At 50.0% G+C, this 18840-nt stretch overlaps 1 protein-coding gene across 1 annotated transcript in view; it reads left to right on the top strand.

The window, feature by feature from the left end:
• Nucleotides 1-18461, top strand: part of LOC130363140 (calpain-13-like) — a 212145-nt gene extending 193684 nt beyond the window's left edge. The window contains exon 25 of the mRNA XM_056568540.1: nt 18183-18461. The gene's annotated coding sequence lies outside the window, so the exon portion shown is untranslated. The remainder of the gene's footprint in view (nt 1-18182) is intronic.
• The last annotated feature ends 379 nt before the right edge of the window (nt 18462-18840 follow it).

The following is an 18840-nucleotide window of genomic DNA, read 5'->3' on the forward strand; positions in this document are numbered from 1 at the left end:
TCTCCGGGGCAAAGGAGATCGCGTAAAAGATGGATGCCTTCCATCTTGAAGTGACGGTACGTCACATGTTGATTTAGATTTCTCAGGTTTATTACGGGGCGATAACCTCCACCTTTCTTCCTTACCAAGAAAAGGTTGCTTAGGAACCCCGTGGTCAAGGGATCGACCTCTAGAACCGCTTGTTTGTGTACAAGTTCTTGGAGTTCTCCGTCTATCAGGGATCTGTTGAGATCCGAGAACTGGATAGGTGGAGGGACGAACTCCATGTCCGGTAGAGATTGAAATTCTATTTGATAACCCGCTACTGTATTCAGTACCCAGACGTCTGCAGTAATCATGGACCAGACGTGGGAAAAATACCTCAATCTGCCCCCCACCAGTGTGTGGGGAATGTGTGGGGGAGTTGTACTCACCAGTAGACGGTCTAGCACGGGGGTATCCTCTACCTCCTCGGCTTCTCCATGGTCTTCCCCGGGGCGGAAAGAAGGGGGCGGGTTGTACCACCGGAACGGAGTACTGTGGTTGTGGTGGAACGTAAGGTGGAGCGGCAGGTCTGGCATAGGGCCTGTAGAAATTGCCTCGGCCGGCAGATCGGCCGCGTCCTCTGCCGGCCTTGTTAAAAACCTTGCCCCCATTGGTTTTCTTTAATGAGGACTGGGCTTTATCCAGGCCTTTGAATAAGCCAACAAACTTATTAACGTCCTTTAAAAGGTCGTCACCGAAAAGTAAACCCTCAGCCGAGGGGCCAGGTTCGTTCTCGGCTAGGTGAGAGAGCTGGGGTTCCAGTTTCATTAAAATAGACCTTCTACGCTCTATTGAACACGTAGTATTGGCCGTACCTAGTAGGCAAATGGCACGTTGTGCCCATCCCCGGAGCTGGGTTAAATCTACGGGGTCACTAGAGGAAGCGGCTTGTTCAGACAGATTGAGGATCTTTGTTAGGGGGCCAAGCAGATCTAAGATCCTATCTTGTATAGTCTTAAAGGATCTCTCTATCCCTTTCTTTGAGTATTTCCCAGCTCTGGATAGATATTTCATAAGTATGGGGTCTACTTCAGGCATCTCGGCCACCTTCTTGGTTATAAAGGGACGAGGGCATTCTGACCTTAGCTTATTTCTGTTTACCCGGTCCAATGCCCGCCGGGTCCAGAACTCTATATAAGTAGCCACCTGGGGCAAGGGGGCCCAGTCCCCTGATCGGGGGTGGGATATGTCGTCCGGATTAAAGAAGGGTTGCCCCAACGTATCTAGGATGGCTTCTCCTGATACCTCCGGCTCGGCGACATTAACGTCCGCCATAATGCCCGCATCAACGTCTGACTCGGAGTCTGCGTCCTCCGGTTCTTCAGAGTCCTCAGCTGACTCATCTGATGTATTATAAGAGTCAGGTTTAGTCCGCATGGCGGATTTATGCCTCTTGTTAGAATACTCCCCGAGGCTCGGGGGTCGCACTGAGTCATTCTGAACTGTTAATGGTGCGGGTTGACAGTCTGTGGAGGGACCTGTCGGAAGCATAAATTGTACTTCCCCTGCCGGGGAGTCGAAAGGCACGGTGACGTGCTTGCGTTTACGCAGAGCCTTGCTTGGCTTAGGAATGTCTGCCGATGTGGTAGGCAACATTTGAGTAGATGCAGAGGCCAGGGCGGCTTGCACTGACTTATTTATGAGATCCTGTATCTGCGAGGCAGAGAGGAATTGTGGGGTGTCAGGGGTTAATAAATCCCCCACAATCAAAGACTGAGAGCTTTCTCCAGCCATACCAATGTTTTGAGATTTAGTGAAGCTAATAAGTCTAAGCTTAGAGCACTGGAGTATAAAAGGTAGGTATAATAGTTATCAATGCCAGGGAAAGAACCCTTACAGTGTGCGCTGGTAAGCTAAAAGGCGGATCTATATAGTAATGAAGGGCCGTGTATGCTCCTGACCTGCTCACACTCGCCGTTCGCACCCGACTGACGAGGTGGGAGGAGGAGCGGAGAAGTATTAACGCTCAGAGCCGAAATATCACGAGAACTCGGCCGAGAGTCTCGTGATAGGACGGGAACTGAGCGTACAGCGCAGGTCAGTGGTTGGAGGAGGGCACGCCTCCTCCCCACCCTGCCGACAGCGCGCGGAGATAGCAGAGGAAGAGGAGGAGGAGCGGAGAAGTATTAACGCTCAGAGCCGAAATATCACGAGAACTCGGCCGAGAGTCTCGTGATAGGACGGGAACTGAGCGTACAGCGATAGGTCAGTGGTTGGAGGAGGGCACGCCTCCTCCCCACCCTGCCGACAGCGCGCGGAGATAGCAGAGGAAGATGAAGGCGCGAAAAGGGAGGAAAATGGCGCTGGTAAGTGAAAAGAGAGATAGGGTGGAAGCGCTGACTATCTGTATGGTAAGCTAAAAACCGGCCCAAGAGTCGCGTCGGGGACCGCGATCTAAACTGCAATCGCGGTCGGGACGCAGCAAGAAATAAGATTAGTAAGAGTAAAAGACATATATAAAAAACATATAAGAGGAATGAGAAACGAGAAGTAGTACTGAGTAAATCAGTACAGAAGAAGCAATACACAGAATCAATGAGGAAAGAAACATAAGATATACAAATCCAGTAATACTTATCACTTAACTGACTGCCATGAGCAGAAAGAAAGAGGAGGAGTGGTTCCAGACAGCCCTTTATATATGAGCCAGTCGGGCTAGGAGGGGTGAAGAGAGACACAAGGGCTGCTGGGAGATGTAGTTCTAAAGTTTTTTCTTTGGAATTTGAGTTTTGTATGGTTTTAAAATATTCTGCTATGAGCATTAAAAAAGAAAGATTTAATGCAAGATATGAGCCTCCTGTCTGATATATAACTCAGGATCAGTACAGGATAAGTAATGTAATGTATGTACACAGTGACCTCACCAGCAGAATAGTGAGTGCAGCTCTGGAGTATAATACAGGATATAACTCAGGATCAGTGCAGGATAAGTAATGTAATGTATGTACACAGTGACCTCACCAGCAGAATAGTGAGTACAGATCTGGAGTATAATACAGGATATAACTCAGGATCAGTACAGGATAAGTAATGTAATGTACGTACACAGTGACCTCACCAGCAGAATAGTGAGTACAGCTCTGGAGTATAATACAGGATATAACTCAGGATCAGTACAGGATAAGTAATGTAATGTATGTACACAGTGACCTCACCAGCAGAATAGTGAGTACAGCTCTGGAGTATAATACAGGATATAACTCAGGATCAGTACAGGATAAGTAATGTAATGTATGTACACAGTGACCTCACCAGCAGAATAGTGAGTACAGCTCTGGAGAGAGGGTGTGTTCTGCTGAGCTCCAGAGTTTCCCAGAGAAGCAGTGATTTTCTTCCACCCCTCCCCAGGTGTGTGGCAGACACCTGGGTAGGTTTTCCTGTTATGGAGCCCCGGGAAGCTGGGGCTTCATCTTGCACCCCCCGTTCTCGGCTGGCGGGGTGTGCAAAGGAACATGCAACAGCCAGTAGTCAGGATGGGGTGAGGAGATCCACCAGGGTCCACAACCATGTGGGGCCCCCTCCCCCGACCTCAGCTGGGAGCTGCAAAGCTTCCAGCAGAAGCTCATCCAGGCAGCGGAGTGGAAAGGCATCTGCATCTGTTTCCTCAGACCCCAGCAATGGGGGGTAAAGGGGCCCAGAGAATCCCTGGCCAGCTTTGGGTCCAGAATCCAGGCCAAGATGGCTCAGTATGAACAGCTCGGAAAACAACTAAGAGGCCTCAGAGAGGAGCTGAAGTTTGCAAGTTACCAAGCAAACAATGCAGCAAAGACCAAGAGGGCAGCATTTTCCACCAAGGTGAGAGCTCTGAAGAAACAGGTGGATGAGATTGTGAGGCTGAGATCGGACATTGTGGAGGGAGGTGGTATACTCAGCGAGAGACTTGTCAACAAGGATCGTTTCTCCAGCATGAAGGTCTCAGGACAAGTGAGTAACCAAGATGACTGCCAGAGTGAGGAGGAGGAGATGGAGGGAGGTGAGGAGGGGGATGTGAGTGAGGGGGATATGGATACTGGACCTGTATGTACCACCACCACTGTTACCCCAGACCCCCCACTTACCCTCAGTGAGGACTATGTAAACCCGGCTCAGGTGGCCTTACCTCCCTCCAGTGAGGAGGATGATGATGATGATGACGGCAGTGACTGCAGTGATGGCAGCGGCTTGGCAGATGGGGGTCTCCTGCGGGCGATTGTTATGCAGGAGTCCCCCAACCGTCTGGAAAACTTTTCCTTCGGGGATGATTTGGGCCCAGAGGAGAAGGGAAAGAAGAAGAAAGGAAAGGGCAAGAAGAGGAAGAAGACACAAGGAGTTAAGTTTGTCTTTTCTCCCTTCCAGCAGCCTGGGTCGGCTGAAAAGTCGGTTCAGGGTGCTGGGTCCCCCAACCTGCCAGACCCCGTTTCTGTAGTGGAGCGGGGCCAGCATGGGGGATACAGTAGTGCACCCAAAATGGCCGCGGGTGCTATAGAAAAAAAAAGGGCACCCTTCTGTGAGGGGGGAGGGTGTCCAGGCACCGGAAAATGGCGGCAGATTCACCCGTTCGGGGGGGCGGTCCCCTGGTTGAAGTGGGCGGTACAGGTCCTGGCACTGCAGGGCACTCTCCTGTGAGGGGGGGGAGTGTCCGGGCGCCGGACCTTGTTGGTTCAGGGGGCGGTCCCCTAGGTGGCGTGGTTGGTACTGGTTCTGGCGCCAGGGGGCACTCCGCTATAAAGGGGGAGGTTCCCTGCACATCAGCAGTAGCGGGAGTTAGTCCGGAGGGACAGTCTTTTTGCGAGGGGGCGTGGCCACCCATGTCAGAGGCGGAGCCTGTGTCTGCACCCCAAGACACAGGAAGAAAGAACTATGCAGCACCAATCCTGAAACCGGCAACCCTTAAACATGAAGCAAAAGACCCAGCCAGCCCAGTCTGTAACACACCAAGGGAGAGTGAACGCAAGAGTGAAAGTGAAAGGAAAAATGTGAATAAAAATGGTAATGTGCAGAATGTGAGTTATGGTGGTGTGCATGGGAGGAGTTGTAGTAGCAGTGTGGATGAGGGGGGTGCAAGCGGAGTGCAAGAAAGGGGGGTGCAAGTAGTGTGCAAGAGAGGGGTGCAAGTGTAGTGCAAGAGAGGGGTGCAAGTGTAGTGCAAGAGAGGGGTGCTAGTGAAATACAGGTGAGGAGTGGTAGTGGAATGACAGAGAGAGGTGTTATGGCTGTTAAGAATAAGGGTCTAGGTTTGGCCTCTGGGTCAATTCCTGGTTCGACTGCCCCCCCGGTAGTGGCTGCTTCTCCCAGAAGCTATGCCAGCGTCACTGCCGGGGGATCAGGGGGATCCCCATCTCCGTCTGGCTCTGGGGGTCACTTGCAACAGCGCCTCCTGGAGGCTCTACGTAGGGGAGACAGGTCAATCCATGTAGAGGGGAGGGGTGAGGTTGACCTGTCTTTTTGGACAGAAAGACATGGCTTAGGCGCCCACCGAGAACAAAACGGGGAGGTGGTCTGGTCCCTCCCGACATCCGGGCAGGAAAGTGGCCGTAGGAATGTGGTCCGTTTAGTGTGGAGGGGCGAAGATGCGTGTCCGCCTCGGGGTAAGGTGGTTGAGCTCCTCCTCCGGATGGAATTCAGGGCAAGTGACATCTTTGCCCTGATCCACCCCTATGGTACTTCCGAGTTTGACATCAGCTTTGTTCGGCCAGAGGGTCTAGAACTTTTCTGGTCGAATTATGAGGTGGTGAAAAGCGAGCCCGGCTGGCGGGATTTCGCCGTAAAGGCGATATCCCGTCAGAATCTGGCCAAGAAAGTGACCTGTTTGACACGTAACGAGTCACTATCTTGCTATGACATCATGACCTGGCTCAGCCGATTTGGGGATGTGACGGACATGCCAAAAAAGAACTATGACGAACATGGGATCTGGTCTGGGGCCTGGACGTTTTCCGTCAAACTGAAGCGTTCGGGGAGCACTGTTGCCCACATCCCATCAGCTGCTTTTCTTGGGAGAGACAGAATCCAAATTTTCTACCAGGGGCAGCCCAAGGTCTGTCACAGGTGCGGCAGCCCCACTCACTTTAGCGCAGCCTGTACCGTGCAGGTCTGTGTACTGTGCGGTGGGGTATGTCATCTTGCCGCATCCTGTAGGCAGATCAGGTGTCATCTGTGTGGTGTCTTAGGACACCCTTTCAGCCGTTGTCCTAGCGCCTTTGCCCGTGCGACGGTCACCTTGGCTGGGGAGAGCAGTAATGTTGCCTCAGCTGAGGAGGGCACGAGTGCGGGTGAAGGTGCAACAGGGTCAGTGAAGAGGGAAAAGTCCCGCCAAGCTGAGGCGGGAGGCTAATCGGAGAAGGAGCAGGGAGCTGGAGAGTTCCCATGTGGCAGGGGTAGCTTCTGGCCCTGCTCCTGAGGTTAGTCCTGAAACTGCTGAGACCCTGGGGGAGAATGTGCTGGATGAGGAAATGGGGAGAATCTGTAAAGAAGAGGGCAGCAAGGCCGATCTTTCCGATTCCTCCCACTATGAAAGTGTGGATGAGGAGGGTGAAGAGCAGCCAAAAAAGAAGGGCAGTAAAGGGAGAAAGAAGAGGTCAGAGCCCTCTAGTCCCCGTGCTGCGGACCAGGTCCCAAGCGGAAGCTTACCTGCCCCCCCTCTGATTGATCTGTCTAACCGGTACTCTGTCCTTGAAGACATCTCCTCCCCTTCCTTGGAGGAGGGGGTCGAGGATGGGGTGCCTGAAGTGGGGGAGCCTCCAGGGGGAACTGGGCCCTGTCCTGATGGGGCAATTTCCTCAGGGGATGGGGCCAAATCGGAGCCAGGCGGAGATGGGGATTCTAAAATGGTCCAAAGAGAAGGAAGCCTCCTCGTCTGGGAATGAGGGGGTAAAGAAGAAACAAAAATGAGGGGGTTAGGGCCGTCTATCTCAATCACCCATGATGGTGGCACTCACCCCATTGACGCTGGCATCTATTAACTGTGCCAACATAAAGTCTGATACGGCTAGATTCGCAGCCTTTGATTTTCTCGGCCGTGTTGAAGCCGATATTTTGTATCTGCAGGAGACCAGGTTGTTAGATCTAGCCTCCCTGGTAAAAGCCAGGAGAGAGTGGAGGCGCGGCCCCTCCCACTGGTCTCTTGCGGCTGAGCCGTATAGTGGGGTGGTGGTCCTTTTTACCGCTCCTGTTGAATGCAGACGGGTTATTGAGTTAGAAATGGGGAGGTGCCTGATCTTAGATGTCTTCATGAAGGGGCAAGAACTCCGGCTTATTAACATCTATGCCCCACAAACCAAGTGGGGCCGCAAAGATCTCTTTATGAGGATCAAGCCCTTTCTTTTTACAAGCCGACAGGTTATCTTTGGAGGGGATTTCAATACTGTCAAGAGATCCCAAGAAGGGAGAGGTTCCAATGATCGGTTGGCTTATGATAGCTTAGCTCTCAATAGTATAGTTAGGGAAGCTCGCCTAGAGGATGCCCACATTCGGAGCCCCTCAGGCCACGCGGGTTTCACCTATCATCGAGGTAGCTGCAGTTCTAGAATAGACAGGTTTTATTTGAAGGAGGAAGCCATCTCTTCCGCAGTGTCCGTGGTTGAGGTGGAGTTCTCCGATCACTGTATGATTTTGTTTTCCCTGAATGTTTCAGAGACCCCTCGGATGGGTAAAGGTTATTGGAAGCTGAATTCGGCCCTCCTGGAGGCAGCGGAGGTAAGACAGTCCTTTGAGGATTTTCTTCAGAGTCAGGTACCTTTACTGGGCCTTTGTAGTAGTAAGTCAGAGTGGTGGGAGATGTTCAAGAAGCGGGTTGCGGGGTTCTTCCGCCAGCTCTCGAGCCTCAGGTCCCTGAACAGGTATCGCCTGTATCAGGGACTGAGGAGGAAACTCGAGCTTCTCATCTCGACTGGAGGTAGCCGGGAGGATATCTCCAGAGTGAAGTCCTTGCTGATGAGGTGTCAGTACGATAGGCACGCATCTTTGGTTTTTGAGAGGGATTTCGGGAAATACCGCTCGCCCGACCCTTACAGAAGCTGTAAGATGTCAGTGAGTAGTAAAGTCATTTCAGGACTGATCGATAGTACGGGATCTCTGAATTGGTCCAGATCAGGGATCTTGGAGGTCGTCAGATCCTTCTACTCGCATCTCTTGGGAAGGAAGGATCTAGATCGAGACGGGATGTCGGCTTTCCTGGCTGAAACCATTCCTGAGCCAGGGGTAGACCCCTCTCTTGATGTTTTGGCAGAAGATATCAGGGAAGAGGAAGTGAGACTGGCGATCGAGGGGCTCGCCCCCAAGAAGTCACCAGGTCCGGATGGCTTAACATCCGAGTTGTTACGCCGAGCGCTCCGGGTCCCCGCTCCTCCCCGGAGCGCTCGCAACATCCTCGCTACTGCAGCGCCCCGGTCAGATCCACTGACCGGGTGCGCTGCGATACCGCCTCCAGCCGGGATGCGATTCGCGATGCGGGTGGCGCCCGCTCGCGATGCGCACCCCGGCTCCCGTACCTGACTCGCTCTCCGTCGGTCCTGTCCCGGCGCGCGCGGCCCCGCTCCCTAGGGCGCGCGCGCGCCGGGTCTCTGCGATTTAAAGGGCCACTGCGCCACTGATTGGCGCAGTTGTTCTAATTAGTGTGTTCACCTGTGCACTCCCTATGTATACCTCACTTTCCCTGCACTCCCTCGCCGGATCTTGTTGCCATTGTGCCAGTGAAAGCGTTTCCTTGTGTGTTCCTAGCCTGTGTTCCAGACCTCCTGCCGTTGCCCCTGACTACGATCCTTGCTGCCTGCCCCGACCTTCTGCTACGTCCGACCTTGCTCTTGTCTACTCCCTTGTACCGCGCCTATCTTCAGCAGTCAGAGAGGTTGAGCCGTTGCTAGTGGATACGACCTGGTTACTACCGCCGCTGCAAGACCATCCCGCTTTGCGGCGGGCTCTGGTGAATACCAGTAGTAACTTAGAACTGGTCCACTAGCACGGTCCACGCCAATCCCTCTCTGGCACAGAGGATCCACCTCCTGCCAGCCGAATCGTGACAGTAGATCCGGCCATGGATCCCGCTGAAGTTCCACTGCCAGTTGTCGCCGATCTCACCACGGTGGTCACCCAGCAGTCGCAACAGATAGCGCAACAAGGCCACCAGCTGTCTCAACTGACCGTGATGCTACAGCAGCTACTACCACAGCTTCAGCAATCATCTCCTCCGCCAGCTCCTGCACCTCCTCCGCAGCGAGTGGCCGCTTCCGGCCTACGACTATCCTTGCCGGATAAATTTGATGGGGACTCTAAGTTTTGCCGTGGCTTTCTTTCACAATGTTCCCTGCACTTGGAGATGATGTCGGACCAGTTTCCTACTGAAAGGTCTAAGGTGGCTTTCGTAGTCAGCCTTCTGTCTGGGAAAGCTCTGTCATGGGCCACACCGCTCTGGGACCGCAATAACCCCGTCACTGCCTCTGTACACTCCTTCTTCTCGGAAATTCGAAGTGTCTTTGAGGAACCTGCCCGAGCCTCTTCTGCTGAGACTGCCCTGCTGAACCTGGTCCAGGGTAATTCTTCCGTTGGCGAGTACGCCATCCAATTCCGTACTCTTGCTTCCGAATTATCCTGGAATAATGAGGCCCTCTGCGCGACCTTTAAAAAAGGCCTATCCAGCAACATTAAAGATGTTCTGGCCGCACGAGAAATTCCTGCTAACCTGCATGAACTCATTCATCTAGCCACTCGCATTGACATGCGTTTTTCCGAAAGGCGTCAGGAGCTCCGCCAGGATATGGACTTTGTTCGCACGAGGCGTTTTTTCTCCCCGGCTCCTCTCTCCTCTGGTCCTCTGCAATCCGTTCCTGTGCCTCCCGCCGTGGAGGCTATGCAAGTTGACCGGTCTCGCTTGACACCTCAAGAGAGGACACGGCGCCGCATGGAGAATCTTTGCCTGTACTGTGCCGGTACCGAACACTTCCTGAAGGATTGTCCTATCCGTCCTCCCCGCCTGGAAAGACGTACGCTGACTCCGCACAAAGGTGAGACAGTTCTTGATGTCAACTCTGCTTCTCCATGCCTTACTGTGCCTGTGCGGATATCTGCCTCTACCTTCTTCTTCTCTACTATGGCCTTCTTGGATTCCGGATCTGCAGGAAATTTTATTTTGGCCTCTCTCATCAACAGGTTCAACATCCCGGTGACCAGTCTCGCCAGACCCCTCTACATCAATTGTGTTAACAATGAAAGATTGGACTGTACCGTACGTTACCGCACGGAGCCCCTCCTAATGTGCATCGGACCTCATCACGAAAAAATTGAGTTTTTGGTCCTCTCCAATTGCACTTCTGAAATTCTCCTTGGACTACCGTGGCTTCAACGCCATTCCCCAACCCTTGATTGGTCCACAGGAGAGATCAAGAGCTGGGGTACTTCTTGTTTCAAGGACTGTCTTAAACTGGTTCCCAGTACTCCCTGCCGTGACCCTGTGGTTCCTCCTGTAACCGGTCTCCCTAAGGCTTATATGGACTATGCTGACGTATTTTGCAAAAAACAAGCTGAGACTTTACCTCCTCACAGGCCTTATGACTGTCCTATTGACCTCCTCCCGGGCACTACTCCACCCCGGGGCAGAATTTATCCTCTGTCCGCCCCAGAGACTCTTGCTATGTCTGAATACATCCAGGAAAATTTAAAAAAGGGGTTTATCCGCAAATCCTCCTCTCCTGCCGGAGCTGGATTTTTCTTTGTGTCCAAAAAAGATGGCTCCCTACGTCCTTGCATTGATTACCGCGGACTTAATAAAATCACGGTAAAGAACCGCTACCCCCTACCTCTTATCTCAGAACTCTTTGATCGTCTTCAAGGTGCCCACATCTTTACCAAACTGGACTTAAGAGGTGCTTATAATCTCATCCGCATCAGGGAGGGGGACGAATGGAAAACTGCATTTAACACTAGAGATGGACACTTTGAGTATCTGGTCATGCCCTTTGGCCTGTGCAACGCCCCTGCCGTCTTCCAAGACTTTGTTAATGAAATTTTTCGTGATCTCTTATATTCCTGTGTTGTTGTGTATCTGGACGATATTCTGATTTTTTCTGCCAACTTAGAGGAACACCGCCAGCATGTCCGCATGGTTCTTCAGAGACTTCGAGACAATCAACTTTATGCCAAAATGGAGAAATGTCTGTTTGAATGTCAATCTCTTCCTTTCCTAGGATACTTGGTCTCTGGCCAGGGACTACAAATGGACCCAGATAAACTCTCTGCCGTCTTAGATTGGCCACGCCCCTCCGGACTCCGTGCTATCCAACGTTTTTTGGGGTTCGCCAATTATTACAGACAATTTATTCCTCATTTTTCCACTATTGTGGCTCCTATCGTGGCTTTAACCAAGAAGAATGCCAATCCTAAGTCCTGGTCTCCTCAAGCGGAAGACGCATTTAAACGGCTCAAGTCTGCCTTTTCTTTTGCTCCCGTGCTCTCCAGACCTGACCCATCTAAACCCTTCCTATTGGAGGTTGATGCCTCCTCAGTGGGAGCTGGAGCAGTCCTTCTACAAAAAAATTCTTCCGGGCATGCTGTTACTTGTGGGTTTTTTTCTAGGACCTTCTCTCCGGCGGAGAGGAACTACTCCATCGGGGATCGAGAACTACTGGCCATTAAATTGGCACTTGAGGAATGGAGGCATCTGCTGGAGGGATCAAAATTTCCAGTTATCATTTACACCGACCACAAGAATCTCTCCTATCTCCAGTCTGCCCAACGGCTGAATCCCCGCCAGGCCAGGTGGTCTTTGTTCTTTGCCCGTTTTAACTTTGAAATTCATTTTCGCCCTGCCGACAAGAACATTAGGGCCGATGCTCTCTCTCGTTCCTCGGATGCCTCGGAAGTAGAGGTCTCTCCGCAACACATCATTCCTCCTGACTGTCTGATCTCCACTTCTCCAGCCTCCATCAGGCAAACTCCTCCAGGGAAGACCTTCGTTTCTCCACGCCAACGTCTCGGGATTCTCAAATGGGGTCACTCCTCCCACCTCGCTGGCCATGCGGGCATCAAAAAGTCCTTGCAACTCATCTCTCGCTTCTATTGGTGGCCGACTCTGGAGACGGATGTTGTTGATTTTGTGCGGGCCTGTACTGTCTGTGCCCGGGATAAGACTCCTCGCCAGAAGCCTGCTGGTCTTCTTCATCCTCTGCCTGTCCCCGAACAGCCTTGGTCTCTGATTGGTATGGATTTTATTACAGACTTACCCCCATCCCGTGGCAACACTGTTGTTTGGGTGGTCGTTGATCGATTTTCCAAGATGGCACATTTTATTCCTCTTCCTGGTCTTCCTTCAGCACCTCAGTTGGCAAAACAATTTTTTGTACACATTTTTCGTCTTCACGGTTTGCCCACGCAGATCGTCTCGGATAGAGGCGTCCAATTCGTGTCAAAATTCTGGAGGGCTCTCTGTAAACAACTCAAGATTAAATTAAACTTCTCTTCTGCTTATCATCCTCAATCCAATGGGCAAGTAGAAAGAATTAACCAGGTCCTGGGTGACTATTTACGGCATTTTGTTTCCTCCCGCCAGGATGACTGGGCAGATCTTCTACCATGGGCCGAATTCTCGTACAACTTCAGAGTCTCTGAATCTTCTTCTAAATCCCCATTTTTCGTGGTGTACGGCCGTCACCCTTTTCCCCCCCTCCCTACTCCCTTGCCCTCTGGTTTGCCCGCTGTGGATGAAGTGACTCGTGATCTTTCCACCATATGGAAAGAGACCCAAAATTCTCTTTTACAGGCTTCATCTCGCATGAAAAAGTTTGCCGATAAGAAAAGAAGAGCTCCCCCCATTTTTTCTCCCGGAGACAAGGTATGGCTCTCCGCTAAATATGTCCGCTTCCGTGTCCCCAGCTACAAACTGGGACCACGCTATCTTGGTCCTTTCAAAATCTTGTGCCAAATTAATCCTGTCTCTTACAAACTTCTTCTTCCTCCTTCTCTTCGTATTCCTAATGCCTTTCATGTCTCTCTTCTTAAACCACTCATCATCAACCGTTTCTCTCCCAAACTTGTTTCTCCCACTCCTGTTTCCGGTTCTTCTGACATCTTCTCCGTGAAGGAGATACTGGCCTCCAAGACGGTCAGAGGGAAAAAAAATTTTTTGGTTGATTGGGAGGGCTGTGGTCCTGAAGAGAGATCCTGGGAACCTGAGGACAACATCCTAGACAAAAGTCTGGTCCTCAGGTTCTCAGGCTCCAAGAAGAGGGGGAGACCCAAGGGGGGGGGTACTGTTACGCCGAGCGCTCCGGGTCCCCGCTCCTCCCCGGAGCGCTCGCAACATCCTCGCTACTGCAGCGCCCCGGTCAGATCCACTGACCGGGTGCGCTGCGATACCGCCTCCAGCCGGGATGCGATTCGGGATGCGGGTGGCGCCCGCTCGCGATGCGCACCCCGGCTCCCGTACCTGACTCGCTCTCCGTCGGTCCTGTCCCGGCGCGCGCGGCCCCGCTCCCTAGGGCGCGCGCGCGCGCCGGGTCTCTGCGATTTAAAGGGCCACTGCGCCACTGATTGGCGCAGTTGTTCTAATTAGTGTGTTCACCTGTGCACTCCCTATGTATACCTCACTTCCCCTGCACTCCCTCGCCGGATCTTGTTGCCATTGTGCCAGTGAAAGCGTTTCCTTGTGTGTTCCTAGCCTGTGTTCCAGACCTCCTGCCGTTGCCCCTGACTACGATCCTTGCTGCCTGCCCCGACCTTCTGCTACGTCCGACCTTGCTCTTGTCTACTCCCTTGTACCGCGCCTATCTTCAGCAGTCAGAGAGGTTGAGCCGTTGCTAGTGGATACGACCTGGTTACTACCGCCGCTGCAAGACCATCCCGCTTTGCGGCGGGCTCTGGTGAATACCAGTAGTAACTTAGAACCGGTCCACTAGCACGGTCCACGCCAATCCCTCTCTGGCACAGAGGATCCACCTCCTGCCAGCCGAATCGTGACACGAGTGGTACAAGACCTTTAAGGAGTCTTTAGCTCCCCTCTTGACTGAGGTATTCAATGAGTGTCTCTCCTCGGGCACTCTGCCGAAGTCAATGAGGAGGTCAGCCCTGATTCTTCTCTCAAAGGGTAAAGATACTAGCCGGATTGAGAATTGGAGGCCCATAGCTCTTTTCAATACGGACAGGAAGCTTCTGGCCAAGATACTGTTTAATCGTCTGGTGAAGTTTGCACCCCGGCTCCTTTCGGGGGCCCAGCACTGCTCTGTTTCAGGCCGAAGCACCTTAAGTGCTGTTCTCGGTGTCCGGGAGGCAGTGGAGCGGAGTAGTGCAGGTCTCTGGAAGGGGTACTTGCTGTCCCTGGATCAGGCCAAAGCATTTGATCGGGTGAACCACGAGTACCTCTGGTCCATCCTTCTGAGATATGGCTTACCGTATGCTTTTATTAATTGGCTTAAGACCTTATATGCAGGGGCAGAGAGTTTCCCGCTGGTGAACGGGTGGTCTGGCCGCTCTTTTGAGGTGGGGTCAGGAGTCCGTCAGGGTTGTCCTTTTGAGCCCGCTTTTATATGTGTTCGCAATTGATCCCTTCGTCCGGAGGGTAGATTGTGGGCCGTGGGCGGGAGTCGGGATGAGTCTGGCGGAGCTGGATGTCGCCCAGAGAGTGGTGGCATACGCTGATGATGTCACCATTTTCGTGTCCTCGAGAGAGAGAGAGGAGGTCGATGTGGTGATGTCGGAGGTGGAACGTTACTCGGGGGCATCCAGGTCTAAGATCAACCGGGATAAGTGTGAAAGTCTGTGGCTGGGAGGGGGAGATCCCACTTTTGATCTCCCGGACACCCTCCCAGGGCCCCAAGACTCAGCAAAAATTCTGGGCATCACATTCGGCTAGGATGATTATCCCACCAAAAACTGGGACAGTAAGCTCCAGGATGCCACTCATAGGGTGGATCAGTGGAAGGGTTGGTCTATGATCAACCAACCCTTCCAAAAGGGTAAGGGTACACCTGATCAAATCGTACCTGCTCCCCTTGTTTATCTATCTGGGCAGCGTATGTATCTTGCCAGAGGCTTACTATACTAGGATCTACAGCCTGTTTTTCCAACTGTTATGGGGGAACAGGATGAACCTAGTCAAGAGGGAGGCTACGTACCGCACAAGGAGACTAGGGGGTTTATCTATGGTAAACCCTGTGGTGTTCTTAACGAACACCTTCTTGAAAGCCAACATTGCAAACCTCTGGAAAGAGAGGGCTTCTCCGTGGGTACTCTCCTGCAGGGAATGGTTTTGGCCTTTCTTCCAGGAATGGGAGACAGGAGGGCAAGTGAAGGACCTCCGTACGCCCCATGGATATCTTCCGGCTTACGCTACCCCGACTCTATAGGCGATACGTCGGTGGGGTGTGGGAGATCAGGATCCAGTCAAGGCGTTCCCTTGACAAACGGGTTCTGTTGACACACTTCCAGAAGCCTCTGGCGCTCAGGGACTGCCCAGGTCGGGATCTGAGGGTTGGTTTAAGTCTTTTGAACTCGAAACGGATCCCCCAGAAGTTTTGGGACTTGGCCTGGCGCTGCTTTCAGGGGAAGCTATATGTGAGGGACAACCTGAAGTGTAGGAGCTCTGATGACCGGGGATGTCCCCGAGAAGAGTGCGGGAACACGCTGGAAAGCATGGACCACTTCCTACTTCATTGTCCCTTTAATATAGGGGTCTACAACAGGGTGGGCACTTCCATCGGCTGGAGTCAACTTGCCGGCCTTGCCTATTCGGAGTGGGCTTATGGGGCATTCAGGAACCTGGGTGACCGAGATCGGTGCACTTTATTTTTAGTTAGCTTAGTGGTTAGGTACCACACGTGGAACGCACGGTGTTTAGTGTCTACACAGCGAAAAGTCCTCTCCGAGGTGGAGGTCTGTAGGAATATCACCGGTGACCTCGGGAAGATCAGGTCTTTAGAGTATGGCAGATTGGGTACAAGTAGGGCTTCTCTCCTATGGAGAGGGTTTTCATTTGATGTGCCCTAGATGCTGAACCCTTTGGGGGAGGCACCTTAATTCTGGTTAGGGATAGAGTGGTAGGGTCAGTGTAGGGTCAGTGTGTAGGGACAGCTTAAACTTTAGGGGCAGCGATAGTGTGAGTCTAGGGAAAGTAGGTGAGGGATAGGTTTTAAAAATTATTTGGTATCTGGTCTGCCATACTCTGATCCCGGTGGAGGGCTGGCGCATGTCACCTTTAGCTTTTTGTTTTGTTTTAGAGAAATGAGTGTATGAAGGGCTTGCAGGTAACTGAACTTGGGCCTTACAATTGTTATGTTATGTATATAGTAATGTAGTTATATGTATAGTTATGTTATGTATATAGTTATGTTTATGTTAATAAGTGTATAGTATGTGTTTAAGTAATTATGTTGTGTGGCAAACCTTTTGGTGGCATGGCTGAATAGGCCTTGCTTTTACTTTCTTGTATATAAGTATATAGGGGGCTATAGAATAGGTTGGGTGGGGGAATGGGGGGTAAGAGGTGAGCTGGGTGGAGCCATTGATGAACAATATTGGACTCCATGATGCCCGGCTCCTGGTGTGGATTATGGACTGGACTGGACATTTATACCATCTCATGGCCAGAGGGGCTGGAGGGGCTTTGGGATTAGATAGTGAAAGAGTTGTTATTGTTATTCATTTACTTGTATTTCCGTATATTTATGCTTATTAATGTTTAGTTACCTTTCGTTTTAGTTAAGGCAGCCGGATCTATTTGTTTTATTAGGAGAGGATGGGTATGAGTGTGATATCCGCTAATGATGGTGGTGAGGATGGGTGTGAGTGAGTGTGGGATCGGAGGGAGGGAGAGAGGGAGAGAGAGAGAGAGAGAGAGAGAAAGGAAAAAAAAGTGTATGTATGTTTATATGTATGTTTATATGTATGTTTATATGTATGTTTATATGTATGTTTATATGTATGTTTATGTTTATACGTATGTTTATATGTATGTTTATATGTATGTTTATATGTATGTTTATGTTTATATGTATGTTTATATGTATGTTTATATGTATGTTTATATGTATGTTTTGTCTGTAATGTATCTGCTGCCTGTTAGTCAATATCTTCATTATGTCCAGGTTTGGACGGCTTTTATTTCCTATTGCCGGACATGGCAGAGTTTTTGTTTGTGTATTTGGTGTGAGTTTGGTGTGATGTATGGTGTTGGGGTACACATATTATTTCATTAGTTTATATATACGTGTACGTAATTAGTTTTAGTTGAAACTGGACTGGCTGGTAAAAGTTTAGTTTTTGTTATAATGACAATTTGTCTTATTTTGTTTCATATTTATGGCGCATGTAAGCTGAGTTTATGTTATGTATTATTGATTATGTCTGTTATGTTTTATATTTTATAATAAAAAGATTTACAGGATATAACTCAGGATCAGTACAGGATAAGTAATGTAATGTATATACACAGTGACCTCACCAGCAGAATAGTGAGTACAGCTCTGGAGTATAATAAAGGATATAACTCAGGATCAGTACAGGATAAGTAATGTAATGTAATGTATGTACACAGTGACCTCACCAGCAGAATAGTGAGTACAGCTCTGGCGTATAATACAGGATATAACTCAGGATCAGTACAGGATAAGTAATGTAATGTATGTACACAGTGACCTCACCAGCAGAATAGTGAGTACAGCTCTGGAGTATAATACAGGATATAACTCAGGATCAGTACAGGATAAGTAATGTAATGTATGTACACAGTGACCTCACCAGCAGAATAGTGAGTACAGCTCTGGAGTATAATACAGGATATAACTCAGGATCAGTACAGGATAAGTAATGTAATGTATATACACAGTGACCTCACCAGCAGAATAGTGAGTACAGCTCTGGAGTATAATAAAGGATATAACTCAGGATCAGTACAGGATAAGTAATGTAATGTATGTACACAGTGACCTCACCAGCAGAATAGTGAGTACAGCTCTGGCGTATAATACAGGATATAACTCAGGATCAGTACAGGATAAGTAATGTAATGTATATACACAGTGACCTCACCAGCAGAATAGTGAGTACAGCTCTGGAGTATAATACAGGATATAACTCAGGATCAGTACAGGATAAGTAATGTAATGTATGTACACAGTGACCTCACCAGCAGAATAGTGAGTGCAGCTCTGGAGTATATATATCTCTAGTAATGGATGTATTATCCCTGTATCTTGCAGATTTCCGTCCATTGTGAAGGCTCCTGACTGACCCGACAGCTTTTGCTCCTTATATTGGAGTTTCGCTGTAGTTTACATTTCTCTGCTGAATGTGTCTGTAAGTTTTATATAACTCACATTCCCTGAACTCTTCTATCACCGCAGGGAATTGTTCAATGATGTTTTTGTAGAAAATGTCTTTGATTTTAAATTAATGTTTAAGTTAAATGTTGCTGAAAAAAGCTGAATCTGCTTTTCTTCTTTTGTAAAAATGTGTTTGGTTGAAATAATAAATGAAGAAAAGTCCTCTTTGTCGAGTTTTAACTTTCCATCTGCAACACAAATCTGGGAACATCAATCGAATCAGTATAATGAGCAGAATACAGAACAATGCTTCAAATTCTGGATAGATGAATAGAAGGGAAAAAATAATCCCATGCTGCCATCTAGTGGTGATACATATAAATGCAAGAACTAAAATAACCATAAATACTATTACAGAAATACCAGACTGTTGAGACCCAATTAGCTCCTATCAGGCTATAACTACCCCTCCCCCTTACTACAATAATTAATTAAATAATAACTGACACAACAACAATTTAACTTTTCCGTGGGTGGGGATCGGCCACAGCTTTATTTATAAAATTACTTATATAAATAACAATTTAACTGTAAC

Source organism: Hyla sarda, chromosome 3, assembly GCF_029499605.1.
Source record: "Hyla sarda isolate aHylSar1 chromosome 3, aHylSar1.hap1, whole genome shotgun sequence".
Lineage (NCBI taxonomy): Eukaryota > Metazoa > Chordata > Amphibia > Anura > Hylidae > Hyla > Hyla sarda.